Source organism: Triturus cristatus, chromosome 5_2 (genome assembly GCF_964204655.1).
Source record: "Triturus cristatus chromosome 5_2, aTriCri1.1, whole genome shotgun sequence".
Classification (NCBI taxonomy): domain Eukaryota; kingdom Metazoa; phylum Chordata; class Amphibia; order Caudata; family Salamandridae; genus Triturus; species Triturus cristatus.
The window spans coordinates 554,367,215-554,385,282 of NC_140588.1; the positions used below are offsets into that span (position 1 = coordinate 554,367,215).

General features: G+C 37.5%; 11 non-coding genes across 11 annotated transcripts; 5 read left to right on the forward strand and 6 right to left on the reverse strand.

The window, feature by feature from the left end:
* Window positions 1–188: 188 nt before the first annotated feature.
* TRNAQ-CUG (transfer RNA glutamine (anticodon CUG)) lies at window positions 189–260 on the reverse strand. The gene has a single exon. It is a non-coding gene; the product is annotated as a tRNA-Gln (tRNA).
* A 5,620-nt stretch (window positions 261–5,880) lies between these two features.
* TRNAQ-UUG (transfer RNA glutamine (anticodon UUG)) lies at window positions 5,881–5,952 on the forward strand. The gene has a single exon. It is a non-coding gene; the product is annotated as a tRNA-Gln (tRNA).
* An 825-nt stretch (window positions 5,953–6,777) lies between these two features.
* Window positions 6,778–6,849, reverse strand: TRNAQ-CUG (transfer RNA glutamine (anticodon CUG)). The gene has a single exon. It is a non-coding gene; the product is annotated as a tRNA-Gln (tRNA).
* Window positions 6,850–8,397: 1,548 nt separating this feature from the next.
* Window positions 8,398–8,469, forward strand: TRNAQ-UUG (transfer RNA glutamine (anticodon UUG)). Its single transcript has one exon. It is a non-coding gene; the product is annotated as a tRNA-Gln (tRNA).
* An 825-nt stretch (window positions 8,470–9,294) lies between these two features.
* TRNAQ-CUG (transfer RNA glutamine (anticodon CUG)) lies at window positions 9,295–9,366 on the reverse strand. The gene has a single exon. It is a non-coding gene; the product is annotated as a tRNA-Gln (tRNA).
* Window positions 9,367–10,914: 1,548 nt separating this feature from the next.
* Window positions 10,915–10,986, forward strand: TRNAQ-UUG (transfer RNA glutamine (anticodon UUG)). The gene has a single exon. It is a non-coding gene; the product is annotated as a tRNA-Gln (tRNA).
* Window positions 10,987–11,811: 825 nt separating this feature from the next.
* Window positions 11,812–11,883, reverse strand: TRNAQ-CUG (transfer RNA glutamine (anticodon CUG)). Its single transcript has one exon. It is a non-coding gene; the product is annotated as a tRNA-Gln (tRNA).
* A 1,548-nt stretch (window positions 11,884–13,431) lies between these two features.
* On the forward strand, window positions 13,432–13,503 carry TRNAQ-UUG (transfer RNA glutamine (anticodon UUG)). Its single transcript has one exon. It is a non-coding gene; the product is annotated as a tRNA-Gln (tRNA).
* An 825-nt stretch (window positions 13,504–14,328) lies between these two features.
* On the reverse strand, window positions 14,329–14,400 carry TRNAQ-CUG (transfer RNA glutamine (anticodon CUG)). The gene has a single exon. It is a non-coding gene; the product is annotated as a tRNA-Gln (tRNA).
* A 1,548-nt stretch (window positions 14,401–15,948) lies between these two features.
* Window positions 15,949–16,020, forward strand: TRNAQ-UUG (transfer RNA glutamine (anticodon UUG)). The gene has a single exon. It is a non-coding gene; the product is annotated as a tRNA-Gln (tRNA).
* Window positions 16,021–16,845: 825 nt separating this feature from the next.
* TRNAQ-CUG (transfer RNA glutamine (anticodon CUG)) lies at window positions 16,846–16,917 on the reverse strand. Its single transcript has one exon. It is a non-coding gene; the product is annotated as a tRNA-Gln (tRNA).
* Between the last annotated feature and the right edge of the window lie 1,151 nt (window positions 16,918–18,068).

Here is an 18,068-nt window from a genome sequence, read left to right on the forward strand (position 1 = left end):
CTTCAATATTTATGTTTATGAATAATTGATATGTTCATATTGTCTAACAGCTATCTAGATGGATAAAGCTATGTATGCATCTATACATACTTATGCGTTCATACGCATCAGTATAAAACATTGATATTAGGTTTTTTCTAGACTAAATTCTAAAAAATGAGTTAAACAGTGAATCTCATTATTGTAGTAGGTCCCACCGAGATTTGAACTCGGATCGCTGGATTCAGAGTCCAGAGTGCTAACCATTACACCATGGAACCCTCTCACACAAGAGTGCCTTTTCCATTGAGACAAAAGAGAGCGCATCAGTGATGTCCTTCTCTTATATTGATAAAAAGATATCTCATTTGAATGGTCATAGTGGATAGAGATTTAATGTGATTTGATTCTTTTCAGCTATATTCTCTATAAAAGTGTTAAATATTCAAATGTTTATCTGAATATAAAAGTTATATCACAATGTTCATCTTTGCCTGTAGCATAATAAAACAGTCTACATTTCCAGACTACTGAAGCAATGTCTCTGTCTCCTGCATGGGTGGCTCGATAGAGCAATGGTTGGCAATTTGGACTTTGCATCCAATGATCCGATTTGAAACCTTGGAGGGACTTTTTTTATTACTCTTGAGCTTTTCCATTTCTTCATCTTTGTTCATTGATAGCTCAAATCCAACACCAGTAGGTTGAAAGAGTCAAAAATGAGATGCTGGGGCCTACTACCTCCACTGGACTTATAGATTGTATGTGGTGGGCAACGTGGTCCTCACAGCCCCGGGGACCGCCAACTCAGTGGAACTTAATTTATATGGAAAATGCATGGGAGGGCTCCTGCCCCCCCACACAGCCCCGTGATGCCACCTCCCCAGGGCTTATACAACGAATGAGGGAAAGCTACCTGGCCCCCCACAGCCCCAGGAACCTTCACCTCCCCGGCACTATGTATGTGTAATGCAGGAGGGCCAGGGAGCCCTCTGCAGCCCCGGGGACCACCACCTCCCTGGGGCTATGCATGTGTCATGAAGGGAAGCCACGGGGACCCCGCAGCCCCGGGGACCACCACCTCCCCAGAGATATGTATATGTAATGCAGGAGGGCCTCGGGGCCCTCCACAGTCCCAGGGACTCCCTGGGGCTATGTATATTATGATGCGTGTGGGGGGGCTCCTGCCACCCCACGCAGCCCCGGGTACCACCACCTACCCAGGGCTATGTATGTGTAATACAGGAGGACCACAGGCCCCCCCACAGCCCTGGGGACAGCCACCTCCCCAGGGCTTATACAATGAATACGGGGGGCTAAGTGGCCCCCCCACAACCCCAAGGATCGCCACCTCCCCGGGCCTATGTATGTATAATGTGGGAGGGCTCCCCACAGCCCCGGGGACCGCCACTGCCCTGGGGCTATGTATGTGTCATGCAGGGGAGCCACAGAGCCCCGCAGCCCTGGGGATCACCACCTCCCCAGGGCTATGTATGTGTAATACGGGAGGGCCACGGGGCCACCCACAGCCCTGGGGACCGCCACCTCTCCGGGGCCATGTATATTATAATGTTTGGGGGGGGCTCCTGCCACTCCACTCAGCCCCGGGGACAACCACCTCCCTATGTTACAAAATAGAGTGAGGGGTGGCTCCACCCCCCCACAAAGCATCGGGGACCACTACCTCCACTAGTCTATGTTCATAATAGGCAGGGCTGTATCTATGAATTGAGCCGAATTGTTTTTTTAAATGAAGATTGGGCTTCTGCGCTTTGATCCTTTAGGCCCCGGGGTGGGCCATGTCCAGGGCGCAATGAAAAAATTAGATGCGGGGGCCCGCTACCACCACAGGACATATAGATTGTATGCGGGGGCTACACGGTCCCCGCAGCCTCAGGGACCGCCAACTCCGTGGGACTTAATTTATATGGAAAAGGCATGGGAGGGCTCCTGCTCCCCACACAGCCCCAGGATGCCACCTCCCCAGGGCTTATACAACAAATGAGGGAGGCTACCTGGCCCGCCACAGCCCCAGGAACCATCACCTCTCTGGAGCTATGTAGGTGTAATGCAGGAGAGCCATGGCGCCCCCTGCAGCCCCAGGAACCGCCACCCCCCAGGGCCAGCTCCAGCAATTTCCTGGGTTGCCCATAGGGACCCCCAGGGCCTAAAAATGTTTTTTTTTTTGTTTTGGCAGGATTTGGGCGGTATCCATGAATCCAGCCAAATTTGTTTTTTAAAACGAAGATTGGGCTCCTGCGCTTTGTATCCTTTAGGCCCCGGGGTGGGCCATGTTCAGGGGGCAATGAAAAAATTAGATGCTGAGGCCCGCTACCTCCACGGGACTTACAGATTGTATGCGGGGGTAACGCGGTCCCCTACGATCTGAGGCAATATGGCTGCATAATCCAGCCCCCTGCTGTGCGGCAACGTATTCGCTAGCTGCAGCACAGTCTTTAAAAAGACTGGGGTCAGGATCGATGTCGAACATCAGCGGATTCAGGCTCAGGTAGACTGAGCTCTGCTAGGTCACATCCGCCATACTTGGCTTCCAAGCCACGCCCCCAAAAAAGCATTTAAAAAATTTTTTTGGGCAGGATTTACGCTGGATCCGTGAATCAGGCAAAACCAAAGGGGATGATGGATGGAGTGTTGAACATTGCAAGCACTCACCCCCAGTCAACTGATCTGGGTTTAATCCATCATCATTCTTTAGCTCACTCCGCCACCCCAGTTCAGACTTGGCCATATGCAAATCAGCCTGACTGACCCTGTGCCTCATGGGAACGGTCCAGCCCGAACTGCCAAGCCATGTCTTCCCTGGACCGGAAACAAGCATCTTGGGACCGGTTTCTGGCAATCTGCTGTTATCAGCTAGGCTAGCTTGAATCCAGTTTCAAAGTGAGCAAGGGACCCACATCTGGGCATATCCTGACAACTTAGGACGAGCAAAGTAAAACCAAAGGGGATGATGGAAGGAGTGTTGAACACTGCAAGCACTCACCCCCAATCAACTGATCTGGGTTTAATCCATCATCATTCTTTAGCTCATTCCCCCACCCCAGTTCAGACATGGCCATATGCAAATCAGTCTGACCCTGTGCCTCATGGGAACAGTCCTGCCCGAACTGCCAAGCCATGTCTTCCCTGGACAGAAACAAGCATCCCGGGACAGGTTTCTGGCTTATCAGCCGTCATCAGCCAGGCTAGCTTGAATCCAGTGGCAAAGTGAGCAAGGGACCACATCTGGGCATGTGGGAGTTGGCAGAGATCACTGTTAGCATGATCTGAAGCCATTTTGTTTTTGCATCCATTTTAGTTAACCATGTGCTCGACATGTGCTTCTTCCATCTTCACTGTTGCCTGCTTCTCTATTTCACCTGAGTCATCAACATATGTAAACTCCTTCAGTACTGGGCCAGAGCACTGCACATGCTCAGAAAGGGCTGTAGCTGCTAGAATGCACCTGTTGGAAATATAACTGTCAGGCTATTTTAACTGATGTAAGCAGTTTAGTCTCCCCTCCCACTTTGCTGACTAAGTATTTTCTGTTACTCCATATATGTGAATAGCTATTCTTGTGTATACTAATACCGCCTCCTTTTGAGCTCTCATGCTTACTCAGCTACAAAGTGGGTATAAAAGGCCCATGGTTTCTGTACTCCTTGTACTACCTCATACATTGCCTGAGGGTTCTGTATAGATGTAGTTCCACTCATGAGGTTTTAATAAACTATTGTTTTGATATTACAGCTTCCGTGCCAATCTCTATTTGTTGGTCCAAGGACTAGAACGCAAAGAAGGGTGAACCCGGCACCGGTGGGCCTTGGTAAGGCCCACCTCTACAGGCATACCCTGCCAACGTAGGGCGAACAAAGCAAAACCAAAGGGGATGATGGACGGAGTGTTGAACATTGCAAGCACTCCCCCCCAGTCAACTGATCTGGGTTAATCTATCATCATTCTTTAGCTCACTCTGCCACCCAAGTTCAGACATGGCCAAAAGTAAATCAGTCTGACCCTGTGCCTCATGGGAACAGTCCAGCCCGAATTGCCAAGCCATGTCTTACCTGGACCGGAAACTAGCATCCTGGGACCGGTTTCTGGCTAATCAGCAGTCATCAGCCAGGCTAGCTTGAATCCAGTGGCAAAGTGAGCAAGGGACCCACGTCTGGGCATACCCTGCCAACTTAGGGCGAACAAAGCAAAACCAAAGGGGATGATGGACGGAGTGTTGAACATTGCAAGCACTCACCCTCAGTCAATTGATCTGGATTTAATCCATCATCATTCTTTAGCTCACTCCGTGAATCAGGACAAATAATTTTTTTAAACTAAGCTTGGGCTCCCGCGCTTTGTATCCTTTAGGCCCCGGGACAAAAGACAAAAGAGAGCGCATCAGTGATGTCCTTCTCTTATATTGATAAAAAGATATCTCATTTGAATGGTCATAGTGGATAGAGATTTAATGTGATTTGATTCTTTTCAGCTATATTCTCTATAAAAGTGTTAAATATTCAAATGTTTATCTGAATATAAAAGTTATATCACAATGTTCATCTTTGCCTGTAGCATAATAAAACAGTCTACATTTCCAGACTACTGAAGCAATGTCTCTGTCTCCTGCATGGGTGGCTCGATAGAGCAATGGTTGGCAATTTGGACTTTGCATCCAATGATCCGATTTGAAACCTTGGAGGGACTTTTTTTATTACTCTTGAGCTTTTCCATTTCTTCATCTTTGTTCATTGATAGCTCAAATCCAACACCAGTAGGTTGAAAGAGTCAATTATTGAATGCTTTCAAAATGTCCATCAGCTTGAACAAGTTACATCAATACAAACTTTACAATACTTTGACATCAAATTTCTTCACAAAGTAGTTAGCCATTATAAAATCATATCCTGATTTTCTCAAACGCATTTCAGACGGGTGATTCACAGCATCACTTTTTTAAGCTTTCCCGCTATTGATAAGGCGAAAATAGCACATTTTGAATGAGAAGTTTTCTTCAATCAAACATAGAGGAACCCAAATGATGATCTCATTCAGCTAGTAAAAATGTTGTTTTATATTAGTATGGAAATCGTGAAAAGAAAATGTTTTTCATGCTGATTTACAACAGTTGATCTCCAATCGTAAAATATAAGCTTTTGGTCGGAGGCATCACAGGTACTGATCAAATTCTCATTTTTGAACTTTATTCACAAATCATATGATATGCTTTGTATACATCAACTGTATTGTTGGATCAATACTGAGTAAAAAGTGACTATCTCAATTTCAGGACATATAAAAGAGAAAGAAGTAGAAACTCATGTTTCAAATGCTGAGAGGCAACAACTGTTCATGATTTTCACCTCCACTAATTATATTTATTTTTATAATCTATATGTTTATATGTTCCTATAAATATACAGAGACATATAGCTATATATACAGAGATACATATGTACAGGTTGATTTTTACATGTTTATAAGTAAATGTGATGTTGTTCCAAATAAAACTTTTAAGAACTGAATGGAAAAGAAAATTGTAATGTTCAGATAAGTCCACCTGAAATTTGTACTCAGATCCCTGTTTTCAGAGTCCAGAGTGCTAACCACGACACCATCCACCCTCCCGTACCAGGGTGAGCTTTCCATTTTGACAGAAGAGATTTGCCTCAGGGGGCAACTTATCTTTCATTGAAAAATATTATCTCACATAAAAACCACTGTTCAACAGAGTTATACCGTTATTTGAGTCTTTTGGGCAACATCCTTCCCCAACATAGTTCAATATGCAAAAGTTTACCAGAATAGGAAAGCAATCCAATTCAGTTTCTCTTTGACAGTAGAATATTAAAAACTTTGACATTTCCACATTGCTGCAGCAGTTTGCACTTCTTTCACATGGGAGGTTCCATGGTGTAATGGTTAGCACTTTGGACTTTGAATCCAATGATCCGAGTTCAAATCTCGGTGGGACCATTTTATGACTCTTGACCAAATCATTTTCTTTCAAGTGTATTCATTAATATCACATATCTAATACCGGTAGGGTGAAAAATTAATTTATTGATTATACTTTAAAAGTTTACTAGATGTGAGCAAATAATAGAATTTTTACAATACCTGGAAACTAAATGGCTCAAAATAATGAGAGATTTTACAAACTCACTCTGGTTTCTCAAACTCATCACAGGGGCTTGATGCACGACATTACTTTTTAAAATCTTACTGTTATTGATAAGGGGAACAAGGAACTTTTTAATTGCAAAGCATTCATTAAAACAAAACTTGAGGACTCAAACTTTGTATTACGGGGACCGAAGATGTGCAGTTTGAATAATAATCTTGAAATTCAGACATACAAAGATTTTACACACTGATTTTCAACAGTAAATCCACAACCAATAAAGTTGAATCTTTTGAAAGACATGTCAAAGGTGTGAATCTGAAATTCACTTTCAAAGAAATTCACAATGAAATGCACTGTGTAAGTCCAGCATGTTGTCAGCTAAGAAATCAGCAAAAATGAACTATCTCATTACTGGCCATATAGATGAGAAAGGAAAATAAACTCATGTTTACAATGTGGATGTGAAAGAACAGTTTCTAGGTTCAGCTTCAATATTTATGTTTATGAATAATTGATATGTTCATATTGTCTAACAGCTATCTAGATGGATAAAGCTATGTATGCATCTATACATACTTATGCGTTCATACGCATCAGTATAAAACATTGATATTAGGTTTTTTCTAGACCAAATTCTAAAAAATGAGTTAAACAGTGAATCTCATTATTGTAGTAGGTCCCACCGAGATTTGAACTCGGATCGCTGGATTCAGAGTCCAGAGTGCTAACCATTACACCATGGAACCCTCTCACACAAGAGTGCCTTTTCCATTGAGACAAAAGAGAGCGCATCAGTGATGTCCTTCTCTTATATTGATAAAAAGATATCTCATTTGAATGGTCATAGTGGATAGAGATTTAATGTGATGTGATTCTTTTCAGCTATATTCTCTATAAAAGTGTTAAATATTCAAATGTTTATCTGAATATAAAAGTTATATCACAATGTTCATCTTTGCCTGTAGCATAATAAAACAGTCTACATTTCCAGACTACTGAAGCAATGTCTCTGTCTCCTGCATGGGTGGCTCGATAGAGCAATGGTTGGCAATTTGGACTTTGCATCCAATGATCCGATTTGAAACCTTGGAGGGACTTTTTTTATTACTCTTGAGCTTTTCCATTTCTTCATCTTTGTTCATTGATAGCTCAAATCCAACACCAGTAGGTTGAAAGAGTCAATTATTGAATGCTTTCAAAATGTCCATCAGCTTGAACAAGTTACATCAATACAAACTTTACAATACTTTGACATCAAATTTCTTCACAAAGTAGTTAGCCATTATAAAATCATATCCTGATTTTCTCAAACGCATTTCAGACGGGTGATTCACAGCATCACTTTTTTAAGCTTTCCCGCTATTGATAAGGCGAAAATAGCACATTTTGAATGAGAAGTTTTCTTCAATCAAACATAGAGGAACCCAAATGATGATCTCATTCAGCTAGTAAAAATGTTGTTTTATATTAGTATGGAAATCGTGAAAAGAAAATGTTTTTCATGCTGATTTACAACAGTTGATCTCCAATCGTAAAATATAAGCTTTTGGTCGGAGGCATCACAGGTACTGATCAAATTCTCATTTTTGAACTTTATTCACAAATCATATGATATGCTTTGTATACATCAACTGTATTGTTGGATCAATACTGAGTAAAAAGTGACTATCTCAATTTCAGGACATATAAAAGAGAAAGAAGTAGAAACTCATGTTTCAAATGCTGAGAGGCAACAACTGTTCATGATTTTCACCTCCACTAATTATATTTATTTTTATAATCTATATGTTTATATGTTCCTATAAATATACAGAGACATATAGCTATATATACAGAGATACATATGTACAGGTTGATTTTTACATGTTTATAAGTAAATGTGATGTTGTTCCAAATAAAACTTTTAAGAACTGAATGGAAATGAAAATTGTAATGTTCAGATAAGTCCCACTGAAATTTGTACTCAGATCCCTGTTTTCAGAGTCCAGAGTGCTAACCACGACACCATCCACCCTCCCGTACCAGGGTGAGCTTTCCATTTTGACAGAAGAGATTTGCCTCAGGGGGCAACTTATCTTTCATTGAAAAATATTATCTCACATAAAAACCACTGTTCAACAGAGTTATACCGTTATTTGAGTCTTTTGGGCAACATCCTTCCCCAACATAGTTCAATATGCAAAAGTTTACCAGAATAGGAAAGCAATCCAATTCAGTTTCTCTTTGACAGTAGAATATTAAAAACTTTGACATTTCCACATTGCTGCAGCAGTTTGCACTTCTTTCACATGGGAGGTTCCATGGTGTAATGGTTAGCACTTTGGACTTTGAATCCAATGATCCGAGTTCAAATCTCGGTGGGACCATTTTATGACTCTTGACCAAATCATTTTCTTTCAAGTGTATTCATTAATATCACATATCTAATACCGGTAGGGTGAAAAATTAATTTATTGATTATACTCTAAAAGTTTACTAGATGTGAGCAAATAATAGAATTTTTACAATACCTGGAAACTAAATGGCTCAAAATAATGAGAGATTTTACAAACTCACTCTGGTTTCTCAAACTCATCACAGGGGCTTGATGCACGACATTACTTTTTAAAATCTTACTGTTATTGATAAGGGGAACAAGGAACTTTTTAATTGCAAAGCATTCATTAAAACAAAACTTGAGGACTCACACTTTGTATTACGGGGACCGAAGATGTGCAGTTTGAATAATAATCTTGAAATTCAGACGTACAAAGATTTTACACACTGATTTTCAACAGTAAATCCACAACCAATAAAGTTGAATCTTTTGAAAGACATGTCAAAGGTGTGAATCTGAAATTCACTTTCAAAGAAATTCACAATGAAATGCACTGTGTAAGTCGAGCATGTTGTCAGCTAAGAAATCAGCAAAAATGAACTATCTCATTACTGGCCATATAGATGAGAAAGGAAAATAAACTCATGTTTACAATGTGGATGTGAAAGAACAGTTTCTAGGTTCAGCTTCAATATTTATGTTTATGAATAATTGATATGTTCATATTGTCTAACAGCTATCTAGATGGATAAAGCTATGTATGCATCTATACATACTTATGCGTTCATACGCATCAGTATAAAACATTGATATTAGGTTTTTTCTAGACCAAATTCTAAAAAATGAGTTAAACAGTGAATCTCATTATTGTAGTAGGTCCCACCGAGATTTGAACTCGGATCGCTGGATTCAGAGTCCAGAGTGCTAACCATTACACCATGGAACCCTCTCACACAAGAGTGCCTTTTCCATTGAGACAAAAGAGAGCGCATCAGTGATGTCCTTCTCTTATATTGATAAAAAGATATCTCATTTGAATGGTCATAGTGGATAGAGATTTAATGTGATTTGATTCTTTTCAGCTATATTCTCTATAAAAGTGTTAAATATTCAAATGTTTATCTGAATATAAAAGTTATATCACAATGTTCATCTTTGCCTGTAGCATAATAAAACAGTCTACATTTCCAGACTACTGAAGCAATGTCTCTGTCTCCTGCATGGGTGGCTCGATAGAGCAATGGTTGGCAATTTGGACTTTGCATCCAATGATCCGATTTGAAACCTTGGAGGGACTTTTTTTATTACTCTTGAGCTTTTCCATTTCTTCATCTTTGTTCATTGATAGCTCAAATCCAACACCAGTAGGTTGAAAGAGTCAATTATTGAATGCTTTCAAAATGTCCATCAGCTTGAACAAGTTACATCAATACAAACTTTACAATACTTTGACATCAAATTTCTTCACAAAGTAGTTAGCCATTATAAAATCATATCCTGATTTTCTCAAACGCATTTCAGACGGGTGATTCACAGCATCACTTTTTTAAGCTTTCCCGCTATTGATAAGGCGAAAATAGCACATTTTGAATGAGAAGTTTTCTTCAATCAAACATAGAGGAACCCAAATGATGATCTCATTCAGCTAGTAAAAATGTTGTTTTATATTAGTATGGAAATCGTGAAAAGAAAATGTTTTTCATGCTGATTTACAACAGTTGATCTCCAATCGTAAAATATAAGCTTTTGGTCGGAGGCATCACAGGTACTGATCAAATTCTCATTTTTGAACTTTATTCACAAATCATATGATATGCTTTGTATACATCAACTGTATTGTTGGATCAATACTGAGTAAAAAGTGACTATCTCAATTTCAGGACATATAAAAGAGAAAGAAGTAGAAACTCATGTTTCAAATGCTGAGAGGCAACAACTGTTCATGATTTTCACCTCCACTAATTATATTTATTTTTATAATCTATATGTTTATATGTTCCTATAAATATACAGAGACATATAGCTATATATACAGAGATACATATGTACAGGTTGATTTTTACATGTTTATAAGTAAATGTGATGTTGTTCCAAATAAAACTTTTAAGAACTGAATGGAAAAGAAAATTGTAATGTTCAGATAAGTCCCACTGAAATTTGTACTCAGATCCCTGTTTTCAGAGTCCAGAGTGCTAACCACGACACCATCCACCCTCCCGTACCAGGGTGAGCTTTCCATTTTGACAGAAGAGATTTGCCTCAGGGGGCAACTTATCTTTCATTGAAAAATATTATCTCACATAAAAACCACTGTTCAACAGAGTTATACCGTTATTTGAGTCTTTTGGGCAACATCCTTCCCCAACATAGTTCAATATGCAAAAGTTTACCAGAATAGGAAAGCAATCCAATTCAGTTTCTCTTTGACAGCAGAATATTAAAAACTTTGACATTTCCACATTGCTGCAGCAGTTTGCACTTCTTTCACATGGGAGGTTCCATGGTGTAATGGTTAGCACTTTGGACTTTGAATCCAATGATCCGAGTTCAAATCTCGCTGGGACCATTTTATGACTCTTGACCAAATCATTTTCTTTCAAGTGTATTCATTAATATCACATATCTAATACCGGTAGGGTGAAAAATTAATTTATTGATTATACTCTAAAAGTTTACTAGATGTGAGCAAATAATAGAATTTTTACAATACCTGGAAACTAAATGGCTCAAAATAATGAGAGATTTTACAAACTCACTCTGGTTTCTCAAACTCATCACAGGGGCTTGATGCACGACATTACTTTTCAAAATCTTACTGTTATTGATAAGGGGAACAAGGAACTTTTTAATTGCAAAGCATTCATTAAAACAAAACTTGAGGACTCAAACTTTGTATTACGGGGACCGAAGATGTGCAGTTTGAATAATAATCTTGAAATTCAGACATACAAAGATTTTACACACTGATTTTCAACAGTAAATCCACAACCAATAAAGTTGAATCTTTTGAAAGACATGTCAAAGGTGTGAATCTGAAATTCACTTTCAAAGAAATTCACAATGAAATGCACTGTGTAAGTCCAGCATGTTGTCAGCTAAGAAATCAGCAAAAATGAACTATCTCATTACTGGCCATATAGATGAGAAAGGAAAATAAACTCATGTTTACAATGTGGATGTGAAAGAACAGTTTCTAGGTTCAGCTTCAATATTTATGTTTATGAATAATTGATATGTTCATATTGTCTAACAGCTATCTAGATGGATAAAGCTATGTATGCATCTATACATACTTATGCGTTCATACGCATCAGTATAAAACATTGATATTAGGTTTTTTCTAGACCAAATTCTAAAAAATGAGTTAAACAGTGAATCTCATTATTGTAGTAGGTCCCACCGAGATTTGAACTCGGATCGCTGGATTCAGAGTCCAGAGTGCTAACCATTACACCATGGAACCCTCTCACACAAGAGTGCCTTTTCCATTGAGACAAAAGAGAGCGCATCAGTGATGTCCTTCTCTTATATTGATAAAAAGATATCTCATTTGAATGGTCATAGTGGATAGAGATTTAATGTGATTTGATTCTTTTCAGCTATATTCTCTATAAAAGTGTTAAATATTCAAATGTTTATCTGAATATAAAAGTTATATCACAATGTTCATCTTTGCCTGTAGCATAATAAAACAGTCTACATTTCCAGACTACTGAAGCAATGTCTCTGTCTCCTGCATGGGTGGCTCGATAGAGCAATGGTTGGCAATTTGGACTTTGCATCCAATGATCCGATTTGAAACCTTGGAGGGACTTTTTTTATTACTCTTGAGCTTTTCCATTTCTTCATCTTTGTTCATTGATAGCTCAAATCCAACACCAGTAGGTTGAAAGAGTCAATTATTGAATGCTTTCAAAATGTCCATCAGCTTGAACAAGTTACATCAATACAAACTTTACAATACTTTGACATCAAATTTCTTCACAAAGTAGTTAGCCATTATAAAATCATATCCTGATTTTCTCAAACGCATTTCAGACGGGTGATTCACAGCATCACTTTTTTAAGCTTTCCCGCTATTGATAAGGCGAAAATAGCACATTTTGAATGAGAAGTTTTCTTCAATCAAACATAGAGGAACCCAAATGATGATCTCATTCAGCTAGTAAAAATGTTGTTTTATATTAGTATGGAAATCGTGAAAAGAAAATGTTTTTCATGCTGATTTACAACAGTTGATCTCCAATCGTAAAATATAAGCTTTTGGTCGGAGGCATCACAGGTACTGATCAAATTCTCATTTTTGAACTTTATTCACAAATCATATGATATGCTTTGTATACATCAACTGTATTGTTGGATCAATACTGAGTAAAAAGTGACTATCTCAATTTCAGGACATATAAAAGAGAAAGAAGTAGAAACTCATGTTTCAAATGCTGAGAGGCAACAACTGTTCATGATTTTCACCTCCACTAATTATATTTATTTTTATAATCTATATGTTTATATGTTCCTATAAATATACAGAGACATATAGCTATATATACAGAGATACATATGTACAGGTTGATTTTTACATGTTTATAAGTAAATGTGATGTTGTTCCAAATAAAACTTTTAAGAACTGAATGGAAAAGAAAATTGTAATGTTCAGATAAGTCCCACTGAAATTTGTACTCAGATCCCTGTTTTCAGAGTCCAGAGTGCTAACCACGACACCATCCACCCTCCCGTACCAGGGTGAGCTTTCCATTTTGACAGAAGAGATTTGCCTCAGGGGGCAACTTATCTTTCATTGAAAAATATTATCTCACATAAAAACCACTGTTCAACAGAGTTATACCGTTATTTGAGTCTTTTGGGCAACATCCTTCCCCAACATAGTTCAATATGCAAAAGTTTACCAGAATAGGAAAGCAATCCAATTCAGTTTCTCTTTGACAGTAGAATATTAAAAACTTTGACATTTCCACATTGCTGCAGCAGTTTGCACTTCTTTCACATGGGAGGTTCCATGGTGTAATGGTTAGCACTTTGGACTTTGAATCCAATGATCCGAGTTCAAATCTCGGTGGGACCATTTTATGACTCTTGACCAAATCATTTTCTTTCAAGTGTATTCATTAATATCACATATCTAATACCGGTAGGGTGAAAAATTAATTTATTGATTATACTCTAAAAGTTTACTAGATGTGAGCAAATAATAGAATTTTTACAATACCTGGAAACTAAATGGCTCAAAATAATGAGAGATTTTACAAACTCACTCTGGTTTCTCAAACTCATCACAGGGGCTTGATGCACGACATTACTTTTTAAAATCTTACTGTTATTGATAAGGGGAACAAGGAACTTTTTAATTGCAAAGCATTCATTAAAACAAAACTTGAGGACATAAACTTTGTATTACGGGGACCGAAGATGTGCAGTTTGAATAATAATCTTGAAATTCAGACGTACAAAGATTTTACACACTGATTTTCAACAGTAAATCCACAACCAATAAAGTTGAATCTTTTGAAAGACATGTCAAAGGTGTGAATCTGAAATTCACTTTCAAAGAAATTCACAATGAAATGCACTGTGTAAGTCCAGCATGTTGTCAGCTAAGAAATCAGCAAAAATGAACTATCTCATTACTGGCCATATAGATGAGAAAGGAAAATAAACTCATGTTTACAATGTGGATGTGAAAGAACAGTTTCTAGGTTCAGCTTCAATATTTATGTTTATGAATAATTGATATGTTCATATTGTCTAACAGCTATCTAGATGGATAAAGCTATGTATGCATCTATACATACTTATGCGTTCATACGCATCAGTATAAAACATTGATATTAGGTTTTTTCTAGACCAAATTCTAAAAAATGAGTTAAACTGTGAATCTCATTATTGTAGTAGGTCCCACCGAGATTTGAACTCGGATCGCTGGATTCAGAGTCCAGAGTGCTAACCATTACACCATGGAACCCTCTCACACAAGAGTGCCTTTTCCATTGAGACAAAAGAGAGCGCATCAGTGATGTCCTTCTCTTATATTGATAAAAAGATATCTCATTTGAATGGTCATAGTGGATAGAGATTTAATGTGATTTGATTCTTTTCAGCTATATTCTCTATAAAAGTGTTAAATATTCAAATGTTTATCTGAATATAAAAGTTATATCACAATGTTCATCTTTGCCTGTAGCATAATAAAACAGTCTACATTTCCAGACTACTGAAGCAATGTCTCTGTCTCCTGCATGGGTGGCTCGATAGAGCAATGGTTGGCAATTTGGACTTTGCATCCAATGATCCGATTTGAAACCTTGGAGGGACTTTTTTTATTACTCTTGAGCTTTTCCATTTCTTCATCTTTGTTCATTGATAGCTCAAATCCAACACCAGTAGGTTGAAAGAGTCAATTATTGAATGCTTTCAAAATGTCCATCAGCTTGAACAAGTTACATCAATACAAACTTTACAATACTTTGACATCAAATTTCTTCACAAAGTAGTTAGCCATTATAAAATCATATCCTGATTTTCTCAAACGCATTTCAGACGGGTGATTCACAGCATCACTTTTTTAAGCTTTCCCGCTATTGATAAGGCGAAAATAGCACATTTTGAATGAGAAGTTTTCTTCAATCAAACATAGAGGAACCCAAATGATGATCTCATTCAGCTAGTAAAAATGTTGTTTTATATTAGTATGGAAATCGTGAAAAGAAAATGTTTTTCATGCTGATTTACAACAGTTGATCTCCAATCGTAAAATATAAGCTTTTGGTCGGAGGCATCACAGGTACTGATCAAATTCTCATTTTTGAACTTTATTCACAAATCATATGATATGCTTTGTATACATCAACTGTATTGTTGGATCAATACTGAGTAACAAGTGACTATCTCAATTTCAGGACATATAAAAGAGAAAGAAGTAGAAACTCATGTTTCAAATGCTGAGAGGCAACAACTGTTCATGATTTTCACCTCCACTAATTATATTTATTTTTATAATCTATATGTTTATATGTTCCTATAAATATACAGAGACATATAGCTATATATACAGAGATACATATGTACAGGTTGATTTTTACATGTTTATAAGTAAATGTGATGTTGTTCCAAATAAAACTTTTAAGAACTGAATGGAAAAGAAAATTGTAATGTTCAGATAAGTCCCACTGAAATTTGTACTCAGATCCCTGTTTTCAGAGTCCAGAGTGCTAACCACGACACCATCCACCCTCCCGTACCAGGGTGAGCTTTCCATTTTGACAGAAGAGATTTGCCTCAGGGGGCAACTTATCTTTCATTGAAAAATATTATCTCACATAAAAACCACTGTTCAACAGAGTTATACCGTTATTTGAGTCTTTTGGGCAACATCCTTCCCCAACATAGTTCAATATGCAAAAGTTTACCAGAATAGGAAAGCAATCCAATTCAGTTTCTCTTTGACAGTAGAATATTAAAAACTTTGACATTTCCACATTGCTGCAGCAGTTTGCACTTCTTTCACATGGGAGGTTCCATGGTGTAATGGTTAGCACTTTGGACTTTGAATCCAATGATCCGAGTTCAAATCTCGGTGGGACCATTTTATGACTCTTGACCAAATCATTTTCTTTCAAGTGTATTCATTAATATCACATATCTAATACCGGTAGGGTGAAAAATTAATTTATTGATTATACTCTAAAAGTTTACTAGATGTGAGCAAATAATAGAATTTTTACAATACCTGGAAACTAAATGGCTCAAAATAATGAGAGATTTTACAAACTCACTCTGGTTTCTCAAACTCATCACAGGGGCTTGATGCACGACATTACTTTTTAAAATCTTACTGTTATTGATAAGGGGAACAAGGAACTTTTTAATTGCAAAGCATTCATTAAAACAAAACTTGAGGACTCAAACTTTGTATTACGGGGACCGAAGATGTGCAGTTTGAATAATAATCTTGAAATTCAGACGTACAAAGATTTTACACACTGATTTTCAACAGTAAATCCACAACCAATAAAGTTGAATCTTTTGAAAGACATGTCAAAGGTGTGAATCTGAAATTCACTTTCAAAGAAATTCACAATGAAATGCACTGTGTAAGTCCAGCATGTTGTCAGCTAAGAAATCAGCAAAAATGAACTATCTCATTACTGGCCATATAGATGAGAAAGGAAAATAAACTCATGTTTACAATGTGGATGTGAAAGAACAGTTTCTAGGTTCAGCTTCAATATTTATGTTTATGAATAATTGATATGTTCATATTGTCTAACAGCTATCTAGATGGATAAAGCTATGTATGCATCTATACATACTTATGCGTTCATACGCATCAGTATAAAACATTGATATTAGGTTTTTTCTAGACCAAATTCTAAAAAATGAGTTAAACAGTGAATCTCATTATTGTAGTAGGTCCCACCGAGATTTGAACTCGGATCGCTGGATTCAGAGTCCAGAGTGCTAACCATTACACCATGGAACCCTCTCACACAAGAGTGCCTTTTCCATTGAGACAAAAGAGAGCGCATCAGTGATGTCCTTCTCTTATATTGATAAAAAGATATCTCATTTGAATGGTCATAGTGGATAGAGATTTAATGTGATTTGATTCTTTTCAGCTATATTCTCTATAAAAGTGTTAAATATTCAAATGTTTATCTGAATATAAAAGTTATATCACAATGTTCATCTTTGCCTGTAGCATAATAAAACAGTCTACATTTCCAGACTACTGAAGCAATGTCTCTGTCTCCTGCATGGGTGGCTCGATAGAGCAATGGTTGGCAATTTGGACTTTGCATCCAATGATCCGATTTGAAACCTTGGAGGGACTTTTTTTATTACTCTTGAGCTTTTCCATTTCTTCATCTTTGTTCATTGATAGCTCAAATCCAACACCAGTAGGTTGAAAGAGTCAATTATTGAATGCTTTCAAAATGTCCATCAGCTTGAACAAGTTACATCAATACAAACTTTACAATACTTTGACATCAAATTTCTTCACAAAGTAGTTAGCCATTATAAAATCATATCCTGATTTTCTCAAACGCATTTCAGACGGGTGATTCACAGCATCACTTTTTTAAGCTTTCCCGCTATTGATAAGGCGAAAATAGCACATTTTGAATGAGAAGTTTTCTTCAATCAAACATAGAGGAACCCAAATGATGATCTCATTCAGCTAGTAAAAATGTTGTTTTATATTAGTATCGAAATCGTGAAAAGAAAATGTTTTTCATGCTGATTTACAACAGTTGATCTCCAATCGTAAAATATAAGCTTTTGGTCGGAGGCATCACAGGTACTGATCAAATTCTCATTTTTGAACTTTATTCACAAATCATATGATATGCTTTGTATACATCAACTGTATTGTTGGATCAATACTGAGTAAAAAGTGACTATCTCAATTTCAGGACATATAAAAGAGAAAGAAGTAGAAACTCATGTTTCAAATGCTGAGAGGCAACAACTGTTCATGATTTTCACCTCCACTAATTATATTTATTTTTATAATCTATATGTTTATATGTTCCTATAAATATACAGAGACATATAGCTATATATACAGAGATACATATGTACAGGTTGATTTTTACATGTTTATAAGTAAATGTGATGTTGTTCCAAATA